Genomic DNA, 22,965 nt, shown 5'->3' with positions numbered 1-22,965 from the left:
CTTGCACCTTCGTGGACCAGAGCAGGAAAACCTTTGGGGAAAGACAAATGAACAAAGGTCACATGCTTCTCTGGTTTCATAGAACTGGAAAAGTGGAAGAACAGCAAGAACACTGTAGTACATAAATGCACATGGTTGAGCTACTATCTTAATCTCAGTGATCTCTGCTCTGTGTGTCATCATCACTTTTTGTCATCCTGATTTATAGAAGTTGGTTACCCTGAAATTCACATGCCTAGACATTCTTGATCCCACCAACATCACCTTCCTTGTAGCTGCACATTCATATATGTGCCAATCCTGCTTCTCTTCACACATTTCTGGAGGCATGATCAGCCCATGCCCTGTAATACTGCATGCCATCTCTTCCCCCGTCATATTCATTCAGCTCTGCCCTGCTGTCAGTACTGTGAGTCCTCTAATCAGAGTGTTTTGTGATGTCAGCTTGCTTCCCAGAGTATCCTGATTGTAGTCTGCAGGTGCTTCATGGCTCACACCTTCTCTGCAGAGTTGTCCAAAGAAAATACCCCATTAGTCTCTCATGGAAATCTCTCTCTCTCTCTCTCTCTCTCTCTCTCTCTTTCTCTCGTCCTTGCCAGATATCCTGAGTGAATTATTTCTGACATTGAAGACCTCATTGCCCTCTGCCTGCTATCTGGGTTACTGGAGGAAATGGATACATTTCTAATCTGGAACTGCATGTCAGAACCACCTGTATATACAGTTCTTGACCTGTAACACCCTCTATATTCATGCCAATCCAAGTCTCATATTCAGAATCTGTTCAAGGCCACCTAGACAGTACCTACAGCCTGTTGGTGTTCTCTCTGAACATTGTCTCATCTTGTCACCTTCTCACTCAAAAATGCTATCTTAATGTCTATGCTATGATTGGTGAAATACTTTCATTCTCACTCCAGGTTTTTCCATCTATTTGTTGCCATAGTGAGATTCAAAACAGAAATCAGTTTATTTGAACTTATATCTCCCCATTAGTTCAAGCACATTTCTACTGTTTTCATCTTAAATTGTCATCTGCAGTCGCCTTACTTTCATATCCAATGTACATTGCACTACTAAAGTGCACTGAATACTTTCAATGAATTATATATAAGCATTCACCTCACCATGGGGGCATGGACATATTTTTTACCAAACTTCTCTTACCTGTTGCCACAGACTTTTCGCACAACTGACACCTGTCTGTCAACAAGATAGCTATTCTATTCCTCTTGCATAAGAAACTCTCACTGAACCTGCTGGACTGTGCCATTGCTGCATCTTTTTCACTGTTCTTCTACCACTTGACTGTGAAACTTCTAAGATATTTCATTTTACATCTATGCTCTAAGTGAACTGGCTCTGTGATGGAAAAAATGATATTTGATGTAAGTTGATCTACTGATAATCAAGTGAGTGTGAGCTGCTGTCTTTGCATGCACAAGTGAATGACAGAGATGAAGTCCAAGGCAATTAGGGAAGCAGCTATTTGAGGAGACTCCCTTTCTCTGTGAAGCCAAGAACCCCATGTCCTAGAAAACGCATGACCATCACAGTTAAAGGTACATTTGTTAGGAACCCCAGTGTCTCTTCCTACTACAGATGGGCTGGAATTTGGTGGTGCCTTACACATCACCAGCTGAAGTCATTGGCACAACCACAGATACACAGCATCCTGACCTTTACTCTCTTTACACGGATCTGTTTATATGTCTTTGATGAATTCCAAAACCTCTAACAGCTGGTGCATGCAAAAGCAAAGGCTTCATGAGTTTCTACAAGTGCTCAATATGACTAGTAGAAAGGAGTGAAAGGGAAAAATTAATGAAAGCTGAAGCATAGAGTTGCCTAACAGGAGCACCCAGGGAAAGAACAGAGGTGGTTCACTTTGCCCCACTGGGTACCCATGACTGGTGGATGGCAGCTCCTGCGTTGGGATCTCTTAAATCCCTAACTCTCTCAGCTTGCTGCTCAGGATAGAGAACTGACATACACATGTGCAATGATTCTCTTGGGGTTTGTGCTTCAAGCACAGGGAATTGCTTATTGCTTTAAAATGCACTATTTTGTTTCAAACATTGGACTATGGTGTTGTCTCTGTTTAAACCAAATTTTTTCCTTTAAAAATGTGAACACAAATTTAATTGTCTTTGAACTTTCTTTCATGGCTGGTCAGTATAGTGGCATAGCAAGTTAAGCCACTGTCAGGAAAGGCGATGTACAATATAGGCACCAATTTGAGTCTGACATGTTCCACTTCCTATTCATCTGCCTACAACTGCCTTGGACAATGTTAGGAGCTGATGGAAGTACTTGGACTCCTGCATTCATTGGAGACCTGGAGGAGCTTTGGCTTAGCCCAGCTCTGGCTCTTGTTACCACTTGGAGAGAAAAGGAATTCTCTCTCTCTTGTTCTCTCTTTCTCTGTATGTGTGTTTCTGTGACTCTGCCATTGAATAAAATAAACAAATCATAAAATGAAAAGTTATCATTTGGGAGATATTTCCTCTAACTTCACTGGAATATAATTGTGAATGTATATATCTTTGGTTTTTGTTATGGGCAGAGAGAGGAAGAGAAACATGGAGAGAGACAGAGAGAGAGATACTCCCCATCTGCACTCTACAAATGCCTACAACATCTCAGGGTGGCCTGTGACCTAGATATTCAATCTGGATCTCCCCATGTGTGGCAAGAACTCAACTCCTTAACTACTCCCTCCTGCCTATTGGAGTGCAGCATCTTCATTACTACATCAAATGGCAGCTACTAGGTTTAACCTTTTATCTGTCTCTTGGCTCTTTGTACTGGTGGTCAAATATTGCAAATATTTGTGACTACTTCATGTAGCAAAATCTCAAAACAGAAGGAAATACCATAGGTAATGTGCATGTTAATTAACCAGATTTCGTCATTCCACATGATGCCCAGACTTTCAAACATCACATTGTTCCTGATTAAACCATTTGATCTTGTCTCCCAGTTTGAGGCATTTAAGACAGGAAAATATGTAATATGTAATCAAAATACCATCATAAAAAAGTATACAGGCACAAAGATAGGTGCCAATTTTCTGATTTCCTTTTGAGCAGACTCAGTTTTACAGTTCTTGGATCCTGTGAGTTTACAATCTAATTTCAGATTTTTCAGTGTTCAAAGGACTTTGATTTATAGGTTTTTAAGAGTAGAAGTAGTTATGGTAAGTTTTTTTTTTCCTGATTTAGTCACAGGGAGGAATGAAGAGGGTCTCTTGTCATAATTGCAAGTCTAGGAGTGCAAGAGCCATGTTGCACAAGATGCTGGTCAGGCCATTTGCACCTGAGGAAATAGATGTATCTAGAAGGAAATGCACTCACCATGCTAAGGGTCCACACTGTGACACTGTAGTGCAGCAGGGACCTGGGGGTCCACTGTGCTGAATGCATCCCTGGTGAGGGTTCACTGCCTATATCCTGTGCAGGCTTCAAAAGTGGCCTTGGGCCCTGCAGCATATCTTAGTTGCTAAGGTCCTTGCCTTGAATGCGCCAGGATTCCATATGGGTGCTGGTTATAATCCCGGCAGCTCCACTTCCCATCCAGCTCCCTGCTTGTGGCATGGAAAGCAGTTGAGGACGGCCCAAAGCCTTGGGACCCTGCACCCGTGTGGGAGACCTGGAAGAAATTCCTGGCTCCTGGCTTTGGATCTGCACATCACCAGCCGTTGTGCTCACATTGGGAGTGAATCTTGGGATGAAGATCTTCCTCTCTGTATATCTAACTTTGTAATAGAAATAATAAATCTTTTTCTAAAAAAAAATGTCATCTTGCTGAGTGAGAGAGAAGGCATGCCTGGAAGGAACTGCAGCTGCAAGTACCCAGCAGGCACATTGGAGAAGACCTTGCAAACTGCCTGAGAGACTCAGCTGTGCCTAACAGCATCCTGTCTTTCCAGCTGCAGGGAGGCAAGAGAAGAGGAAAGCAGGCCACATGCCTCACTGGGATTAAAATTTCAGGCTCTGTCTGTAACAGCAGAACATGTGCTTCTGATTTGAAGGGCTTTTGGTTTAAACTGTCTGAAGGCCATTAGACCATTCAGCTTTTAAAGTAATGGTCAAGCATCTGCTTCAGTTGGAAACCAAGCAAACATGTTTGACAATACAAATAAGACTCTCTTCATAAATACAACCCCAAGATTTGTCATTTCAAATGTATGAGTGTTTCCAAGAATTTTCCTCCTGGTAAGGCTGAGAGCCCAGGCCCCTTGAGATTCTGAGAAAGTAACTAATGTCAGTGATGTCAGTGCAGCACCCTTGCCTGAGCCTGGTTTTGCAGATTTGGTCTGGCTGGTGCCTGTTCCTTCATCTGGGGCCCTGTGCTTCCTCCCCTTGGGCTCTGTTGGGCTCTGCTTCTGCATCTTTAGATGAATGAAACATGAGCCAAAGTTGCATCTTCTATACTATCTTCCTCCTCATAGTTTCCATAAATGCTTTAAAATTGGAAACTCACAGCAATAACGTCTGGATGGCGTGACAGTGCAGAGTGTCAGAAAACTGGATTACAATGAGCCACTCTGAAGATCAGTGCCTAGCCTCGCGAATGTCTGTCTGCACATTGTCTCTATGAGACCAAACATTGTTAAAATTGGGAAGTGTTTTGTCCTGGATTAGTCTGCAGTGAGGAGCAAGGGCATGTGTTAAGGGTGTTTTTGTCTGTGTTTCATGACATCGAAGAATTATACTGTGTTTTCAGTATGTAATTTAAAGGAATGACAAAAAAATGAATGTCAAAAATCCTGGGATACCAAATAAAGTTAAAGGATCCCATGCTGAAACAACGGAAGGGCACTAGGACACCCAAAATAAAAAACAAATAAAGTGAAAATAAAACCACAACAAAAGTCCCTGAGCTGCAAAGTGCACAAAAGCCGTGAGTCTGTGGGAGCGGGAACCCCCACACAGGCTGACAGCCCACTGCTGCCTCCCTCCCGGCTTCCCTCACATCTGGGAATTGGAGCAGCCTCAAGCTGGGGGAATCAATGGCTCCGCTGCACATAGTCCCCCTCCAAAGCCACACAAGCAGTTGATGCGGCATGCATTGGGAAGTGATAGCCACCCTCTCCCTGGCTGCTTTTGCATTCCTTATCCAAGAGAAGAGGAAAAATCTGAGATGCTGCCCTCTCCCTACCTGGTCCTGAATAAACCTGTCTGGAACAATGTCTCTTCCAGAGCAAAGGCAGCTACCCCAGCACACACACATACTCAGTCTCACTCACCTGAGCAGTCTGCAAGACTGGCAGGAGCTGTGGCAGAGACGCACAGCCAGAACTGTTTATCCTTGGTTGAGTCCATGCACTCAGACATGCTGTCACTGCTGTCAACATGTTAATGTGATGAGTTTGGCTCCTTCTACATGCTGTGGGTCCCTGGGGCCAACTCTGCCCTCTCCCTGCTCTGGCCTTGATTGTCAAGTCCAGAAACATCTTGATTCTAATTATACTTAATTTGCTCTAATGAGCAGAAGGCAGCTTGATGATGAGCAGGTCTCAGAGGGTCCAGGTCCCTTGGACTTGATTGTGATCTCATCCTTCCCACTACAACCAAAGCTCAGGAGCTTTTCCTAATAGGCTATGTTAAAGGTACCTTAAAATATACTTTCTAAACACTTGAAAGGTGCTTAACATTGGTATACATGGCCACTCAGTGCAGAATTATTGGCTGTTTTGGGGAGTTATGTTAAGGAAGGTAGGGCATCTCGTGTGGTGGAGCTGTTTCTTGACCTATATACTGGCAGCATGCAGAGAATCCCGAATTCAAATCTCTAGTTGTCTGCCCTTCTCAGCGTCCTTATTTGTTTACTTATCTTTTCAATGTTCACTGACCATGATTCATAATGCCACTAGCTCTGAACATTCAAATTCTGCTGTTATGCTCGAGTCCTCAATGAGTGAGGGTGTGGCCTCATTTATTGGATTTCACATGGGTCCCAGGGACCCAACACTTTTTTAGAAATGACCTCTATATATCTGTGCAGAAGACAACAAGGAGGAGGCAGCAGCCGGGTTCACCCTAGATGTCCCTACAGTGATGACTATGTTGAGAGCACTGCTCTCATTCCCTCCCATTTCCTCCCTCCTCAACGGCTAACCCTGCTGCAAAGGAATGTGCTGTATTGGGTGGGCACAACTGAGACCTCACTTCGGTAGACATTGTTCCCACCACAGGAGCAGCTGTACTTCTGGCAACTAAGCCCCGTAAGTAGAGGAAAAAATGAAGCTGTTCAAGAGGAAATGGCCTGGTGCCTCTTCTGAGCTGCCCAGCCTTGTGGCATTTGCTGTCAGGATCTCGTTTACCACTCAGATCATCCACAACTGCTTGGGGCTGTGAATGGATGGATTGCTCCTTCACAGATTATTGGTTAATTCTTACAGTCCCTCTGTATGTTTTGCGCCACTCCAAACACCAGTGCGTGGCTGTGTCCCAACTACATCGGCCCTGCAGTTCTCAGAATAGACACAGAACAAGGCTAAGCATCAGGACTTCTCAGATTTGTTTATTCCATGTGACAAGATAAACATAAATGTTTAATGATGGAGTAAACACTACAAAAGAGACTGTTTTGTTATTTCACTCAGTTTCCGTTATTAAAAGTTTTGTTTCTTTTTTATTATTTATTTGAGGAGCAAAGTGGCACAGAGAAAAACATGTTCCACATGGTGGTTCCCTCTGCAAACTGCTGCAACAAATCCAGAAGCCAGAAATACCACCCAGGTCTTTCACACAGGAGGCAGGAGTGCAAGAATTTGGGCCATCTTTGGTTGTTTTCTTTGACCCATGGGAGGGACCTGTTCAGAAGCAGAGCAGCAGGGACTTTCATTGGAACATATAAGGGATGCAGGCATCCAGGCATCAGCTAAGATCACCATTTCTCTATTATCTCCTTTTTAATTTAAGATTTATTTATTTTTATTTGAAAGGCAGATGTACAGAGAGGAGCGACAGAGATGATGATCTTCTGTCTGGTGGTTCACTCCCCAAGCGGCCGTAATGAAGAGAATTGAGCCAATCCAAATCCAGGAGCCTCTTCTAGGTCTCCCATATGGGTGTAGAGTCCCAAAGCTTTAGGACATCCTCGACTGCTTTCCCAGGCCACAAGCAGGGAGCTGAATGGGAACTGGAGCCCCCGGGTTTAGAACTGGCATCCATATGGGATCCTGATTCATTCAAGGTGAGGACTTTAACAACTATTCTGTCATGCTCTATAATCTCCTTCTAATGAAGGCAATTGGAGAGTAAAGCTAGAGGTGGGAACTTTAATTTAATTCTCTTCTTTCAAATAAAGGTATTAATGAATAAATGTATTGATGAATAAAAAGTGTATAATTAGTATCATAAATAAAGTGCCTCCTGCAATTACATCTTTTTCTAGTGAAAGCAATGATACAGATGAGCATAGCTTCCATACAAGGACAGATTTCTAAAGCTTTTATTCAGAATGGGAGGGAAGCTGATCACAGACAAGAGTAACTTTAATACCATCTATGTGAAAATCTCATATACATATTTAAAAATTCACAGAAACCATGCATGGTGCATTGGTTTGTCAGCTGATTGCTGAGGACAAATGGGCTAAAAAATGTCTTAAGAATGTGTAAACAAGACACTGCCCTAGATTTGCTGACTCTTTGCCCAATCCAGAGTCTGAAACCTTACAGGAGACCCACGTGTTATGCTTGGTCATTGTTTAAAGTTGCAGGTGATCTTTGGGGCTGTTCTGGATATAAGGATTTTAAAATTATAAGAGATAAAGAAAGAAGAAGAAGAAGAAGAAGAAGAAGAAGAAGAAGAAGAAGAAGAAGAAGAAGAAGAAGAAATCCCCGGGATTCGTTTTAGAGAAGATGAAGGCTAACTGGCCCACTCATCTTCACAACTTTATAAATTCACAAAGAAGGGGACAAATTATGTACCACTTCTTTTAAATGTACATTTCCATTGAATCTCAATTTTGGCAGTCTAGTGTTACATTTTGTTAGTTTTAGGCTTTCTCTTCCTCTTAAGTGATTCTCATCAAGCATAGCCTGAAGAGGATTTTGCTGTGGCCATTATCACATTGTGACACTTTTGAATCAGTCTAGGGTGGTTGGCAACCTCAAGGGTTCAGTGATGAACTGGGTTGGCATCTGGATCTTTGTATTCGATAATATCATTTGTATTATATGTGGCACGTTGTTAAAGGTGCTACATAATTTTAACAGAATTTGTATCCACATTTTTATAAAGATTTATTTATTTTTTTTAATTGGAAAGGCACATATACAAAGGGAGAGACAGAGAGGAACATCTTCCATCTGGTGGTTCACTCCCCAAGCTGCCGCAATGGCTGGAGCTGAGCCAATCTAAAGCCAGGAACCTCCTCCTGGTCTCCCACGTGGGTACAGGGTCCCAAAGTCTTGGGCTGTCCTCGATGGCATTCCCAGCCCACAGGCAGGGACCTGGATGGGAAGCAGGGTTGCTGGGATTAGAACCAGCGCCCATACTGGCTCCCTGCCTGTTTAAGGCGAGGTCCTTAAGGGCTACACTGTTGCACCCGGCCCTGTATCCACATTTGATACATGTTTGATATTGTATCATTCTTCCTGCCACAATTGTCTAATGATTTACTCATGTTTCCTTCCAGAAAACAACTAACATCATGGCAGATATGATGGACCTAACCAATCATTTGTCCCAGGACCATTCCATAAGGACCTCTGGCAGGAAAGAGTCAAGATCTTCCTTGGGCAGAGGAGCCCAGGAACAAGCACTATGCACAGGCACTGCATCCCTCATGCTGTGTGTGGTGAAAGAAAATCTAAACTAGGCCAGTGCTGGGAAGATCTCCAACATTTTTCTATTTGGTTGTTTAGAATGGATGAGAAGGGTTCCAAATGGATATGTTTCCCATTAGAGCTACAAGACAGCCCTGAGACACTGGTTAACTTGGTTTGAAATGGTTTGGGACTGTCAGCTGACTTGGTACCCAGAAGTATATAATACTAGTTATTATTATAAAGGTTATTTATTATAACATTTATTATAACCAACGATATAAATTAATGGGAAAAAGCGTAAGCAGGAAACCTCTCTTTAATGTTTAAAGTCGGTTTTGCAATGCAGATTCTTTGAAATTGTGTTCTTTGTTCTGAATATCCATGTTTATATCATGGTGACACTTAACATAGAACAAAGTATTAATTGATTCAGATTCAAACTATTCACTAACAAAATGGCCTCAGTTTAAGCAAAGAATTTAAGGATGAAAAGCAAAAATAAGGAAACAGGGACAGAAGATGAATTTCAAAATTTATGTTAACAAAAATTAAAACAAAATTGCATTAAAGCCCAAACAAATGTCTAGAGGGTGAAATTTTTCATTTGCATTCCACGTTCTCAACTTATGTTATTAAAGTTAAAAATTTAAAAAATGGAAAAGCATGAAAAATTACATATATTTGGATGTAAGGGAAAAAATAATAATACTGTTGGGGTTTAGATGAATCAAAAATAGAGACATCACACCTGGGAATGAATTTGAGTGTGAATTACAGCTGCTGAGTGGAACAGTGTCAACCGCAGACCCATGACTACATTGTGATGGATTGCTTTCACCTGTTTGGGCTGAATCTGTCCCTACAATTCTTAAATTGTTTCTTTGTATTATTCCTCTGCGTATTTGTTTTGTTGAAATCTAGAACATTGAAATGATGGAAATGCATTTCCTGCAGAGTAGCTCAACAAAGAACCTTGAAAGCTCTGTGTGTTCTGCCAACTGTCAAAGTAGATGCACAGAAAATTAGCAAAAGAGAGGGTTTAAAGTCACTCCTGTAGTAGTACATAAATCTGAACTGGAAAACTCATGATTGCTTCAAGCTTTTTAGTGTTCAGCAGATTCAAGTCCTTCTCACACAATAACGATAACAAAATTGGACAAGTGAAGCAATACAAAATTTTATTCAAACAATGCAATATTCAAGTGTTGCTGACAGTAGTTGATACCCCTCATTTTGGAGATGCAATGAATAACAAAAATAGCTGACAGCCTATTATCTACTACATTGATAGTAAATTTGAGAATTATCAAAATGCAGAATCTCACGTGAATAGACACCAGGTGGCTGATAGCAAAATGCACTGTTGTTTACATTTCAGTCATCCTTCAGAATTTATACTGAAACCATTGCATATTTACTTTTCAAAAATTTCCATGAAGAATTGAGAATTGGCAAAAATGGCATAAATTAGTCAATCAAAAGACATAGATTAACAGAACAGATGAACAAGCATGACCCAATTATCTGTTCCCTATAAGAGACACATCTGACCAAAAACCAAAAAAGAAGCTGAGAAACTGAAAGTGAAGGGATGGAAAAAGATTTCACGCCAATGGATGAGAAAAATAGGCTAGTGTAGTGGTTCTAATTTCAAATGGTATAGACTTCAAGGTGACAAACATGTAAAGGACAGATATGGGCACTTTACAGTATTGAAGGGAACCACACATTAGGAAATGATTACCATTATAGACATCTACACACCGAACACAAGTGCACCCAGGTACATTAATTACTGACAGAGTTAAGACATAGATGCAAATACAATCGTTCTAGGAGACATCAACACACCATTAACACCAAAAGACAGATCAACAATATAGAAACTCAATAGAGAAACAACAGAACTCACACAGACAATAGAACAAATGGACTTAGTAAACATTTACAGAACCTTCCATCCTATGAACATAGAATGTACATTTTTTTCCAGCAATGCATGATAGGACACAAAAAAGTCTCGCTAATGTTAAAAATTTGGATTTGTATCATACACTTTCTCAGACCACCATGGAGTAAAACTGGAAATCAATAAATCAAAATGCCACAGGAAATATACAAACTCTTGGAGGTTGAACAATATGTTGTTTAATGAACAATGGGTCAGAGAAGAAATTAAGGATGACATCAAATTTTGTGGAAACCAATGAAAACTCAAATACAACATTCCAAAACTGTCGTACATCGCCAAAGCAGTCTTATGTGGTAACTTCATAACAATTGTTGCTTATGCCAAGGCTTAAGAAAGACACCGAATACAGGAATTAAATACACACTTAAAGAAATTGCAAAAACAGCAGCAAAACAACCCCATAAACAATAGGAACCAAGAAATAATCAAAGCAAGGGAGGAGATAAACCAAATTGATCAAAACAAACAAAAAATACATAAAATCAACAAATCAAAAAGTTGTTTTTATGAAAAGAGAAACATGGCAGACACCCCACTGGCCCAACCAACAAAGCAAAAAAAAAAAAAAAAAAGAGAGAGAGAGATAGAAAATAAGAATTAATAGCATCAAAGATGAAAAAGACAACCTAGCAACAGATACTGCAAGCATTAAGAACCCATTTAGAATATTACTGCAAACAACTCTACTCCACCAAATCAGAAGACTACTAGGAAATGTAAAGATTCTTGGAATCTCTTCATGTACCCAAACTTAACCTAGTGGCAACAGAAGATCTAAACAAACCTATAACCAAGGGAGAGAGTGATTCAATAATTAAAGATCTCCCAACAAAAAAAGGAGCAGCCCAAGATGGTTTCATTGCTAAATTCTAAAAATCATTCCAAACAGACCTAACCCAAATTCTCTACAAACTCTTTGAAACAATAGAAAAACGAGCAACCCTTCCAAACTCATTCTATGGAGCCAACATCAGCTTACTCCCAAAACCAGAGAGAATTAACAGAGAAGTAAAACTACAGACCAATATCCATGTTGAACATTGATGATAAGATCCTCAAGAAATTTCTAGCCAACAAAATAAAAAAGGGAAAAAATCAGACAGATCTTTCATCCGGATCAAGTAGGATTCATCCCTGGGAATGCAAGGATTTTTCAACATTCACAAATCTATAAATGTAATACAATACTTCCAAAACCTGAAGATCAAAAATCATATAATAGTATTAATAGATGCAGAAAAAACTCTCGACAAAATCCCAAACCATCTCATGCTAACAACTCTAACCAAGGTAGGCATAGAAGGAACAATCCACAACATAATCAAAGCAATATTTGAAAACCCAGTGCCAGCATCACACTGAATGGAGAAAAATTGCAACCATTTCCACTGAGATCTGAAACACAAAATGATGTGTACTATCACCACTGCTACTCAACATAGTACTAGATGTACTCACAGAGGCCATAAGACGAGGAAAAGAAATCAAAGGATTCCTAATGGGAAACAAAGAAGTCAAGCTTTGACTATTCACAGATGACCTGATTCTATACATAGAAGAACCAAGGGATTCAATACAGAGACTGCTAGAACTCATACGAGAATTTGGTAGAATGGCAGGGTACAAAATAAATGCACAAAAACCAACAGCCATAGTGTATGCAAACAGCCCCAAGATGGAAAAAGATCTAACCAGCAAGGTACCGTTCAAAATAGCAGAGAAGAAAATGAAGTATCTAGGAATAAACCTAACTAAAAATGTAGGATAGCACTTTGAAGAAAACTACAAAAAAAAACTTAAGGAACAAATTGAAAAAAACCTTAAAAAATTGAGATGCATACCAAGTTTCTGGACAGGTAAAATCAAAATCATTAAAATGTTCATACTACCAAAAGCAATATTGAACATATTCAACAGAATCCAAAACAAATTACACAAAACATTCTTCATAGAACTGCAAAGAATGATACAAGGATTCATCCGGAAACACAAAAAACATGAATATCTAGACCATCTTGAAGAACAGGAAGTTAACAGGGTGGATCATGATTCCTCACCTCTACATCTTACAGGGTGGTAGTTATCAATACAGTCTGGTAATGGCACAAAGACAGAAAGTATAATCAATGGAGCAGAATAGAAGCAACAGAAGGAAATCCACATAGATACACCCAAATAATCTTTGAAAAAAAAGCCCAGGGAAATGGGAAGGTCTCTTCAATAAATGCTGTTGGGACAACTGGCTGATAGCCTGCAGAAACAAGAAGTTAGACCCAAATCTCTCACCATACACTAAGATCAAATCTAATGGATAAAAGTCCTAAACCTACATCCAGAAACCTTGAAACTTTGGAAGAAAATGTTGAAAACACACTGCAAGATTTAGGTGTAGGCCCTGACTTCCTAAAAAGAACACCAAAATCAATAGCAATCAAGACCAAAATAAACAAATGGGACTACATCAAACTAAGAAGCTTCTCTTCAACAAAGGAAAGAATCAACAAAATAAAAAGCAACCCACAGAATGGGAAAAGATCTTTGCACACTACATAGATGATAGAGGGCTAATCTCCAGAATATACAAAGATCTGCAGAGAAACCAAAACAAACAAACCACTCAAGAAATGGGCATGGGAAATGGACAGACATTTCACAAAGGAACAAACCCAAATGGCAAACGAACACATGAAAAAATGCTCAAGCTCTCTGGCAATAAGGGAAATCCAAATTAAGACATCAGTGAGGTACCACCTAATGCCAGTAAGAATGGTTCACAGACAGAAACTACCAGCAACACTTGCTGGTAAGGATGTGGGGAAAAGGGAACTCTATTCCACTCTTGGTGGGACTGCAGGTTGCTACAGCCTCTATGGCATTCAGTACGGAGAACACTCGAACAACTAAAAATCTGCATACCATGTGATCCAGGAATAGTACTTCTAGGAATATATTCAAAACACCTGCTACTCCAGAAACCAACATGCACCTTATGTTCATAGCAGCACAATCAATAATTGCAAAAACTTGGAAACAACTGAAAGACTGGATTAAAAAGCTTTGGTTCATTTACTCCATGAAATACTACTCAGCTATTAAACAAAACAAAACAAAACAAAAAACCAAAATGCATTTTTTATTGTGGCCAAATGGGCCCAACTGGAAATCATTATGCTAAGGGAAATGAGCCAATCACAAAAGGTTAGATACCGCATGTTTGCCTTAATATAATTTAAAATGATGTCCATATGAAAAAGTATCTGTAAATTGTAATATTATTTCAACTTCAAATAGCCTGTATCACATGCAACAAGATATTGTGAAGTAACCAATGAACCAAAAATCAGTGTGAATCAGACTGCTTATGATCTACATCAAAGAACTGAAAAACAGAATTTGCTTTTAATACCTTATATTATTCCATAATGGGCCAGGAGAGCAGAGAAATTTTCTACCTTCTTAGAATATATGAAGAAGATGTTAAATATGACCTAACCAGAATATAACAGGTAAATTATAGATATCAGAATTGAATCTGTATTAGACATTAGCAAAACTATAAATGCATACAGTGGGAATCAGGAGTGATCCTGACAGCTGCATAATAGGAAGTCATGTGTACAGAGCGGGGGGACCCCAGATTGGAGCATGAGGACAGGAGGAGGCTTGTATTGCAACCCTGGAGATTCCCAAATCCTCACCTAGGACTATTAGCACAGGCACCAAGGGCTATATCCCAACTGCCAAGGAGACTACTGGGAAATGGAATGCCCTTGCAGGCCCAGAACTCTGAGGTCATCCACTCCTTTTCAAAACTCCCACATGGGATGCAAGAAGCCCAGATCCTTCCTCACGGGTTCTAACATCATCGGAACAACAGTCAGGAACCCTGAGCAGTCCTCAGAAATGGAACAGTCAACTTCCTTCAGGACTCGGGAGGGGAGCTCTCTCTGGTCCTTACTTAGTTCCAACTTTGGATCCCTACCCTCTCTTGCAATGATCATCAGAGTCGCTCCATAGGTCCAGCCCCACCAAAACTATGTTAGATAGTCAGAGACCAATAAGGAAAGCTTAGAACCAAATGGGAAATGGTCAGTGTGGACTCACATATACCTTACTAGATAGGACACAAAGATTAGTTCCTCCTCACTAACGTATTGAAAATGTCTCTGCTCACGACTCGTAATAGTCTTCTGTGCTCCAATCGTTAACATTCACTTTGTTAGAGTTGTAAGCCTGCTTGAACTATCCTAAAATTCTCCAAGTTCAGTAAAAATTATGCTTAAATACTATAAACTGCTAAATAAAAAAAAATTAAGATAGAAACGAGACAGCTGAATAATACCTTATTACCAATTTAAGGTGTATAGCAGCCAGTTGTGAAAAAACTACAATTGAGATGTCAATGAAGTAGTCACAGGGGATGTGGTTAAGAATTTGCATTTTCTAAGATATTAGTCACTCAATACCATTCCAATTAACACCATAATGTTGTACATTGTTGTTGATGTTGTGTTGTGACTTTTCATTGGAGGAAATGATATTATGCAAGCTCTATTTTCAGACCAGGTCTGGTTTCCCCAAGAAACCTTTAAATTTTCTGGACAATAAGATGCTGGACTCTATGCAAGGTACATTGCTCACAATGAGGGATAATGACAGGATATGTACTGTACTACTGCAACAATGTGCAGGAGTCCAACATGGGAGAAGTGCATGAGGAGATTGGGGGAATCCCACAGCCTATGAAACTGTGTCACCAAAGGAAAAAAAAAAAAAGATCCAAGGTTAGGATTGGGCCCCATAAGGAATCTAAGGGAGATCTCCTGCTGGGCTGCAATTTCCATTGATGGGTGGGAGGGCCAGCATGAATGAGGCTGAACAAGGCTTCAAGTGTCCCTCAGTCTGTGTGTTGGCTGGACACAGCAGAGTGTTACTTTGGGCTAGGCCACAGCACCCACTGGCACTCACAAGAGCGAAGTGGGTGCAGGACATACCGGGCTAGGTTATGGCACACATCATTTCCCCAAGAGAGACAGGTCAGGGGGTAGACCAGGCAGTGCTGGGCTGTAGCACCCACCATAGTGACAGCTGGTACTAGAGAAAGGCCATGTCTTTCTTCCTTGAGCTCTCACCAGTTTGATTGACATCTATAACTGAGAGCTGTTAAGATTCAGCTCACATTGGTGAGTACAAGAACTGAATTGAGGCTGGATACAGATAAAAATATGGGCCAGGTCTTGGAGCAGATTGAGTTGGGCCAGTCTCCAGCACCCTGATGATATGTGCAATAGCCAGGGTGGGTTAAAGACCAGACCAGCTTGGGCTAAAACACATGAGGATTAGGACTAAAAGGTGCCTTGTTTGAGCTGACCCTCAGCACCTGCAGGCATGAGCTGGGACTGGAGTAGACAAGACGAAGCCAGTACTGGTTATTGTGGGAGATTGACCCTGGATCTATGCTTATCTAGGCCATGTGAGAGGCCATAGGCAGATGGCACACTGTGTCCTTGGCTAACTGAGACCCACACATGGCCTGTTCACTGGGCATGGAACTAGAACCATTGGCTGCACTCTACTATTTCTTCACCACTCTGTTAGGACTACATTTGTAAACATCTCCGGGAAGTCAAATCTTACATCCATTCTGCTTTCCAGCAGGTAACAAGTTTGCCCTGGGACATAGCTTCCTGTGCTTCCTGAATGCAAAATTCATCGGAGGGCCCAGAGAGATAGACAGATCTCTCAGCCAATCACAGTATTGTCAGCTGGACGTACTGTCAGGACTTCACTTTTCCCTGTCCCATTCTCCTGCATAACCTTGTGACTTCTCTCAGTGTTTCTGCTGAAGAGGAACACTGTCACCTCACCCTTCAGAGGTCTCTGGGTCTGCTGAACAGAAAGCCCACAAGAACTTACAAAGGGTGAGCAAGGTGGGCCATGCCGGGCTAGGCCACAGCACCTATTACCATGTGCAAAATTCCAAGCTGGGGGCAATTTGACAGGAGAGCATGGGTCACTAAATACTACAGCCTAGCCTGGCGAAGCCTGTTCCCATCCCTGGCTTTCATGTGAAGTGGCAGGAGCAGCTTATTAGGCCACTGCTCCCAATGCTGATCCTGAATTGTAGGACAGGGGACATGGTGGACCCCCACCAAAACTGATAGTAGAGAGGGTCACAGCCAGGACTGCACTTTAACTGAACCTAGACAGGGCAGTATGCAGGGACAGGGTCTGGTCAGCAATGGGCTTTACTGCAAGGAAATAGCAGGTGTTAGCAGCTGCTGGATCTCTCTTGCTCCCGTCTCATCACTGCAACATGAGGAAGCTGAGTTCACAGTAGGTAACCGTGCTAGGTAGGTTATGGCCTGTTCCTGTTTGCTGGGTCAGGTGCTAGGTTGCGGGCACTTGTGTGACTGCCAAGGGTCCCTGCTCATGAGGATGAACATGCTGCCACTGTCTCAAGTTAAATTCAATATTTCTGCAATCCTCAGCCTCAGAATGTACCCTTTCCTTTTCTGTCTGAAATACTGTGGTTATGGGCTGACTTAGGATAAGTCTCTTTAAAACTTTAACCCACTCACCCTCCAGCTCTGTCCTATCAAACAATGCTCCCATTCTCTGTTACCATGAAGAGTAATTACTTCAAGCAGAGGTCATCAGATCCAGATAGGATGAAACAGCAAAATTAATTCTAACAAAATGCATTTGAGCTCCAAATACAGCACCATCCCCTGCCTACTGGCAGATTTCATGGTTTTCCATTCAAGACTTAGTGCCAAAAATAAACTCTGCAGGTCAAATAAACCATCGTTTTAGAAAGTAGGAGTAAATGACATGATGCTCAAAATAAAGCATGGGTTGACAAAGGTTCATTGTGCATAGTGGAAAGAGGGAGGCAGTGATTTACAGCCAAAATGAATGTAAAGGAAACTGGGCTGAATGAGAGGAGTAGGCAGCCTACAGAGATGCTTACTCATGGCCACGCACTGAGTAATAACACACGGATGCAGCATCTAGAACAACAGAACCACAGTTGTGTGGTAGCTCTTCAAATGTTTTGGAAATCAACTAAAACTCAAAAGGATATGGAACGATCTGGAAAAGTTCTTCAGCTTCCTGAAATTGCAGGGCAATCCTTTCAAAAGATGTCCCAGAGAGTCAGCCTAGTCCCTATCATTTGAAATCAATCAGTCGCTGAGAATCGTGAGCCTTACAAACAAGGGGCAGTTATCCTAGGTCACAGTACTCATCTGCGCATGCACAGCAACTCACCTACTACAGACACAGCAATGCGCATGCGTTTAACAGTTGCTTGGCAACAGTCATTGTGAGGTCAGAACGCTGGGTGTGGCTGGGTGTTTCTTTTGGGATGTCCAGGTGAGACCGTTAGCTCTTCTGCAAGGCTGGCTGGCCTTGGGTTCACCAGTTTGGGAGAACCGCTGGAAGACTCGACCATGAAGGTTTTGCCTCCCCTTTAAACAAGGGCGAGTGTGTCTTTAACTCCAATGAGCCTGAGGATGTCGAATGGGATGAAATCACACAGCAGGGGCAGCCTCCCGGATGAGGCTCTCTGGAAGAAGCACATGGCGGACAATGAGGGCAGGAAGGCAGAAAGCAGCAGCTCCTGATGCTCACAAGAAGAGACGGAAACCCTGGGGACGAGACCAGGTTTTGCGGACTGGGACCTGGACCAGGTATTGCAGGGTTGGGTGCTAACACAGACACGGACACTCCTGTGACTGGGGACGTTGGCCCTCAGATGGCTCTGTGTCAGCTGTTTGTATGTTTGTCCATTTTACATAAATAAGATATGGATATCAATTTTCACAATTTTTTGTTTACCATTTTTTCCTTTACTATTTTGAGAACATTAATTGGAAATACTGCACAAAGATTTGCCATTATAAATCTGAAAATGTGCTACCAAGTTTCACAAAGTAATCCTTCATTGCTTGCTGAAAGCATAAATTATGGAGCTTAATAGAAAATCCAGAAACCAATGAATAATAATAATAATAATAATAAAAGCCTAGGACTTGATACTGGTTATATCTCATATTATTCATATTAATAAGAAAGCTGAATTAATTACAACTGAAATGTAGATTGACTGGAGCAAATTAGGTAGTTTTCATTATAAAAGAAGTTGTTGGTGGAATAAAGCATTAAAATACACAAAAAGAGAAGTACAAGAAAAACGCAATTTGTGATCAATAATTTTAATCCAAGCAAGAGGTTGCCAAGAGAAGCATTTTATGGCTAAATTCTCAAACTAGCAAAACCTCCTGGGGTTGGTGTTAGGCATAGCCACTGTGATGTCTCCTGGAACACGGGAGTGCTGAATCTGCTTGTGAGAAGCCAGAGAAGCAGCATGAAGATTCAAGTCCTGTATCTCTGCCATCCATGCGGGAGATCCATTGAGTTCAGCCCACACTGCCCACAGACATTTGGGGGTGAAACAGTGGACAGAAAATCTCGCCCCCTTTTAATACAATGAGAAAAAAAATAGTAAAAATCTCACATGGATCCCATGTGTTAGCCTAGACCTGCATGGTGTGTTGTCATTTGAAAATTGTGTTTGTCTTTTCTGCTGGAAGATACTATTTTCTGGGAAATAACTGTCAATTTCATATAATGTTGTGAATCAAAGTCATTTCTTTCTTCTCTTACATTCAGTGTTTCTCCAAAGGCCTTTTTGTGTTGAGTGGCACCTTTTTCTTAGATTGTGGAATGTTCATGTCACTGTTTCCCCGAGCAAGCACCATAATGTGCTCATTCTCTTAAGTGATCTGTTTTCCATAGTGAACCCCAATGAAAAATCTCTAACCCAAGTTTTCAGAATATTTTCAAAGGCTATCTTGTGAAGGAAAGCAGAGATAAGAAACTATGCATTGATTCATGAAATCTGATTTAGACAGCCTTAATGCTTAATGGTGATTTCTGATGGTTATTACAGCACTTTTTTATTTTTTTAAGATTTTTTTTTTTTATTAGAAAGTCAGATATAAAGTGAAGAGGAGAAACAGAGGAAAATCTTCCGTCCGATGATTCACTCACCAAGTGAATGCAACGGCTGATGCTATGCTGATCTGAAGCCAAGAGCCAGGAACTTCTTCCAAGTCTCCCACATGGCTGCAGGGTCCCAAAGACTTGGGCCATCCTTGACTGCTTTCCCAGGCCACAAGCAGGGAGCTGGATGGGAAGTGGAGCTGCCAGGATTAGAACCCGCACCCATATGGGATTCTGGGCACGTTCAAGGCAAGGACTTTAGCTGCTAGGCCATGCTGCCGGGCCCCTCCAGCAGTTTCAAAAAGGATACATTATCATAATTACTAATTAAGCAGACATGGTTCAGGATAGTGGATTCATTGGCCCACAATTCCAGAGTAAACAAGTATCTGACCCATGACTTGGTGGTCACCTTGGCTCCAAATACATACTTTTGCTCCTTCCGCTAGATTTGTAATGACATGGGCAGTGCTGGATCAACGTAAATGTCTAAACAGATAAATTCTGAAAGTCAGTTAGGTGTGAACTCTGCTTTATACATTTTCTTCTTGTGTTTCACAAGTATAGTGACAACTTGTACCTTTCAAACATGAAAACTTTTGCTGCAAACCTGTGATGTGTGTGCAAGATTCACAGATGATAAGCAAGGAGAGACAGGAACAGTATTAGGTAAGACATAGAGAGGAGCTAGTTTGCTGAAGGTTAGGAATATTCACATACAGTTTGTGTTCATTCCAGATTGCATGTAGTTATATTGTGGTTCTCAGTGATTCGGCCACTTGCTGATTTTTCCGTTTTTTTTTTTTTAAGATTTATTTTTATTATTTTTTTATTGGAAAGCCGGATATACAGAGAGGAGAGACAGAGAGGAAGATCTTCCGTCCGATGATTCACTCCCCAAGTGAGCGCAATGGCTGATGCTATGCTGATCCGAAGCCAGGAGCCTCTTCTGGGTCTCCCACGTGGGTGCAGAGTCCCAAAGCCTTGGGCCGTCCTCGACTGCTTTCCCGGGCCACAGGCAGGGAGCTGGAAGGGAAGCAGGGCTACCAGGATAGAACCGGCGCCCATATGGGATCCCGGGCGTGCAAGGTGAGGACCTTAACCACTGTGCCACTGCTCCGGGCCCGGTTTTTTCCGTTTTGTAGTATAGATACTACCCCAGCCTTACTCTGACGGACTATTTTTTCTAATGCATTTTTGCAAAATCTCATGATGTCTTCTTGATTTTTCTATTTGTTTCAAATATTCTTGTGTCTTCTATCCTGATTTTTTTTCTTATTTTAGCTGAAATATTTCCCACTTTTCTGTAAACACAATGAAAAGTACATGTGATTCGGGAATTTTAATGCATTTGGAAACTACTTAATTAAATGCCTTCTGTTACACCAACATGTGTTTAACACGCCATTCATATTGTTGTTCCAATGTTACTGATGGAATTAAGAGTCTATAGTGGTTTATTTAGGCATACTCATTGATAGAAATGAAGTATGAACTCAGATTCCTTAATTCTATCACAGAACTCTGTATTACTTGTCATCATTTAGATGTGTGTTAATAGCAGAAACAGGAAATGGGTCTAGTGTAACCAATTGGAAGATAACAAGAAAGGTTGTGTCCTGCAGATTATAAGAATAAATTTAAGAGGAAAATACTGGGACTGGCATGAAAGCCTAGTGAGTAAAGTCCATGCCTTGCATCCAACCGGATCTCAGGTCATATTCTGAAGGCTCCCCTTCTCTTTCAGCTCCCTGCTTGTAGCTTGGAAAGCAGTAGAGTTTGACCCAAAGCCTTGGAACCCAGCACCCATATAGGAGACCTGGAAGTATCTCCTGGTTCCTGGTTTCAGGTTGACTCAGCTCTGACCATTGTGACCACTTGGGGAGTCAACAAGTGGGTGGAATATCTTTCTCTCTGTCTCATCTCCCTGCAAATCCAATAAAAATAAATGAATCTCATTATTTTTAGAAAGGGGAAGGCCAAGTTTTAAGAAGACAGACAGGATTGTCATAATAGATGTGTTATGACAGGTCAGGTAAAGGTTAGTTACAGGAAAGAAGCACACTAAATTTTAGGAATTACTTAAACATATATATATATATATATTATTAAAATAAGGATTATATGAGCATACAGTATGGTGCTCCTCATTAAGCTGCTGCTGATTTTAAAGCATCTTGGAAATGAATGAAATACTTTATATCACTCCAACATGTGTTTGGACACAATTTGTTTATTCAGATGAGATGCCTGAAAGTAACAGTCAATAGAGACTTACATAGTTGGCAGAAAAGAAGGACAAACTCACGTTTCTTGATTCTAATCCTGGATTTCTGTATTATTTGTGATAATTTAGATGTATTTAATAATAAAAGCAGGAATTAGGTCTAGTGTACCTAGTGGATAGATACAAATAAAATTACTAGTTGTATCCTACAGAAGAAGATAAGAATGGATTTAAAAGTTAAAGACCAAATTTTAAGAAGAATAACAGTAACAGGACCATCAGAATTGCAGTTTTATGAACAAGGTTCATTACAAGAAGGAAGGACAGGACTTGGGAATTGCCTAGAAAGGTGTGTTAAGATTAGAATTCCATGGGCAGGCAGTGTGGTACAGATGGTTAAGCTGCAGCTCGGGATGCTCCCATTCCCCATCACAGTGATGGCTTGGGTCTGGCTACTGTGGTTCCAGTTCATCACGTCTTCCATTGCTTCTCTGTAGTCTGTAGCATCTCATTTGTCTTACGATCATTATTCTAAATTCTTTTTTCAGGACTTTCCTAGATTTCTTACAGATTACTGTGTATATCTGGAGAACAATTAGCTCTTAGACGTGTCATACGATTTTGTTTTCTCATATTTCTCATATCCTTGCAATGACAACAGTACTTCTGCAAGAATTATTTTTAATAGAGTTTCACTGGAAAAGATGTGTGCATGAGGGGTGAGACTTGGATTGTTGAATGGGTGTTGGTTAGACTTGACCCTCACGATGTAAATCCTGACATATCTTCCCTGCTGGTCAATGTCTGCACTGTCTGTAAGAACCACGCTTACCTGGTCTGCAGCAGTATATGCAGGCAGTGAAATTATGGGAGTGGGCAGGACATCCCAGAGATATATTTCTTAGTCTCTAGGGTGTTGGGTGTCAATTACTGTAGAACTTTAATATATATTACATATAAATTATTTAGACA

General features: G+C 41.0%; 1 pseudogene; it reads left to right on the top strand.

Moving 5' to 3' along the window:
• The first annotated feature begins 18,350 nt into the window (after positions 1-18,350).
• Positions 18,351-22,965, top strand: part of LOC121147733 — a 44,776-nt pseudogene continuing 40,161 nt past the window's right edge.

This window comes from Ochotona curzoniae, unplaced genomic scaffold (assembly GCF_017591425.1).
Source record: "Ochotona curzoniae isolate NIBS_2020 unplaced genomic scaffold, NIBS_Ocur_1.0 scaffold_461, whole genome shotgun sequence".
In the NCBI taxonomy this organism is placed as follows: Eukaryota; Metazoa; Chordata; class Mammalia; order Lagomorpha; family Ochotonidae; genus Ochotona; species Ochotona curzoniae.
Note: the sequence above shows the minus strand (reverse complement) of the source record. Positions and strands in the feature narration are given on the sequence as shown.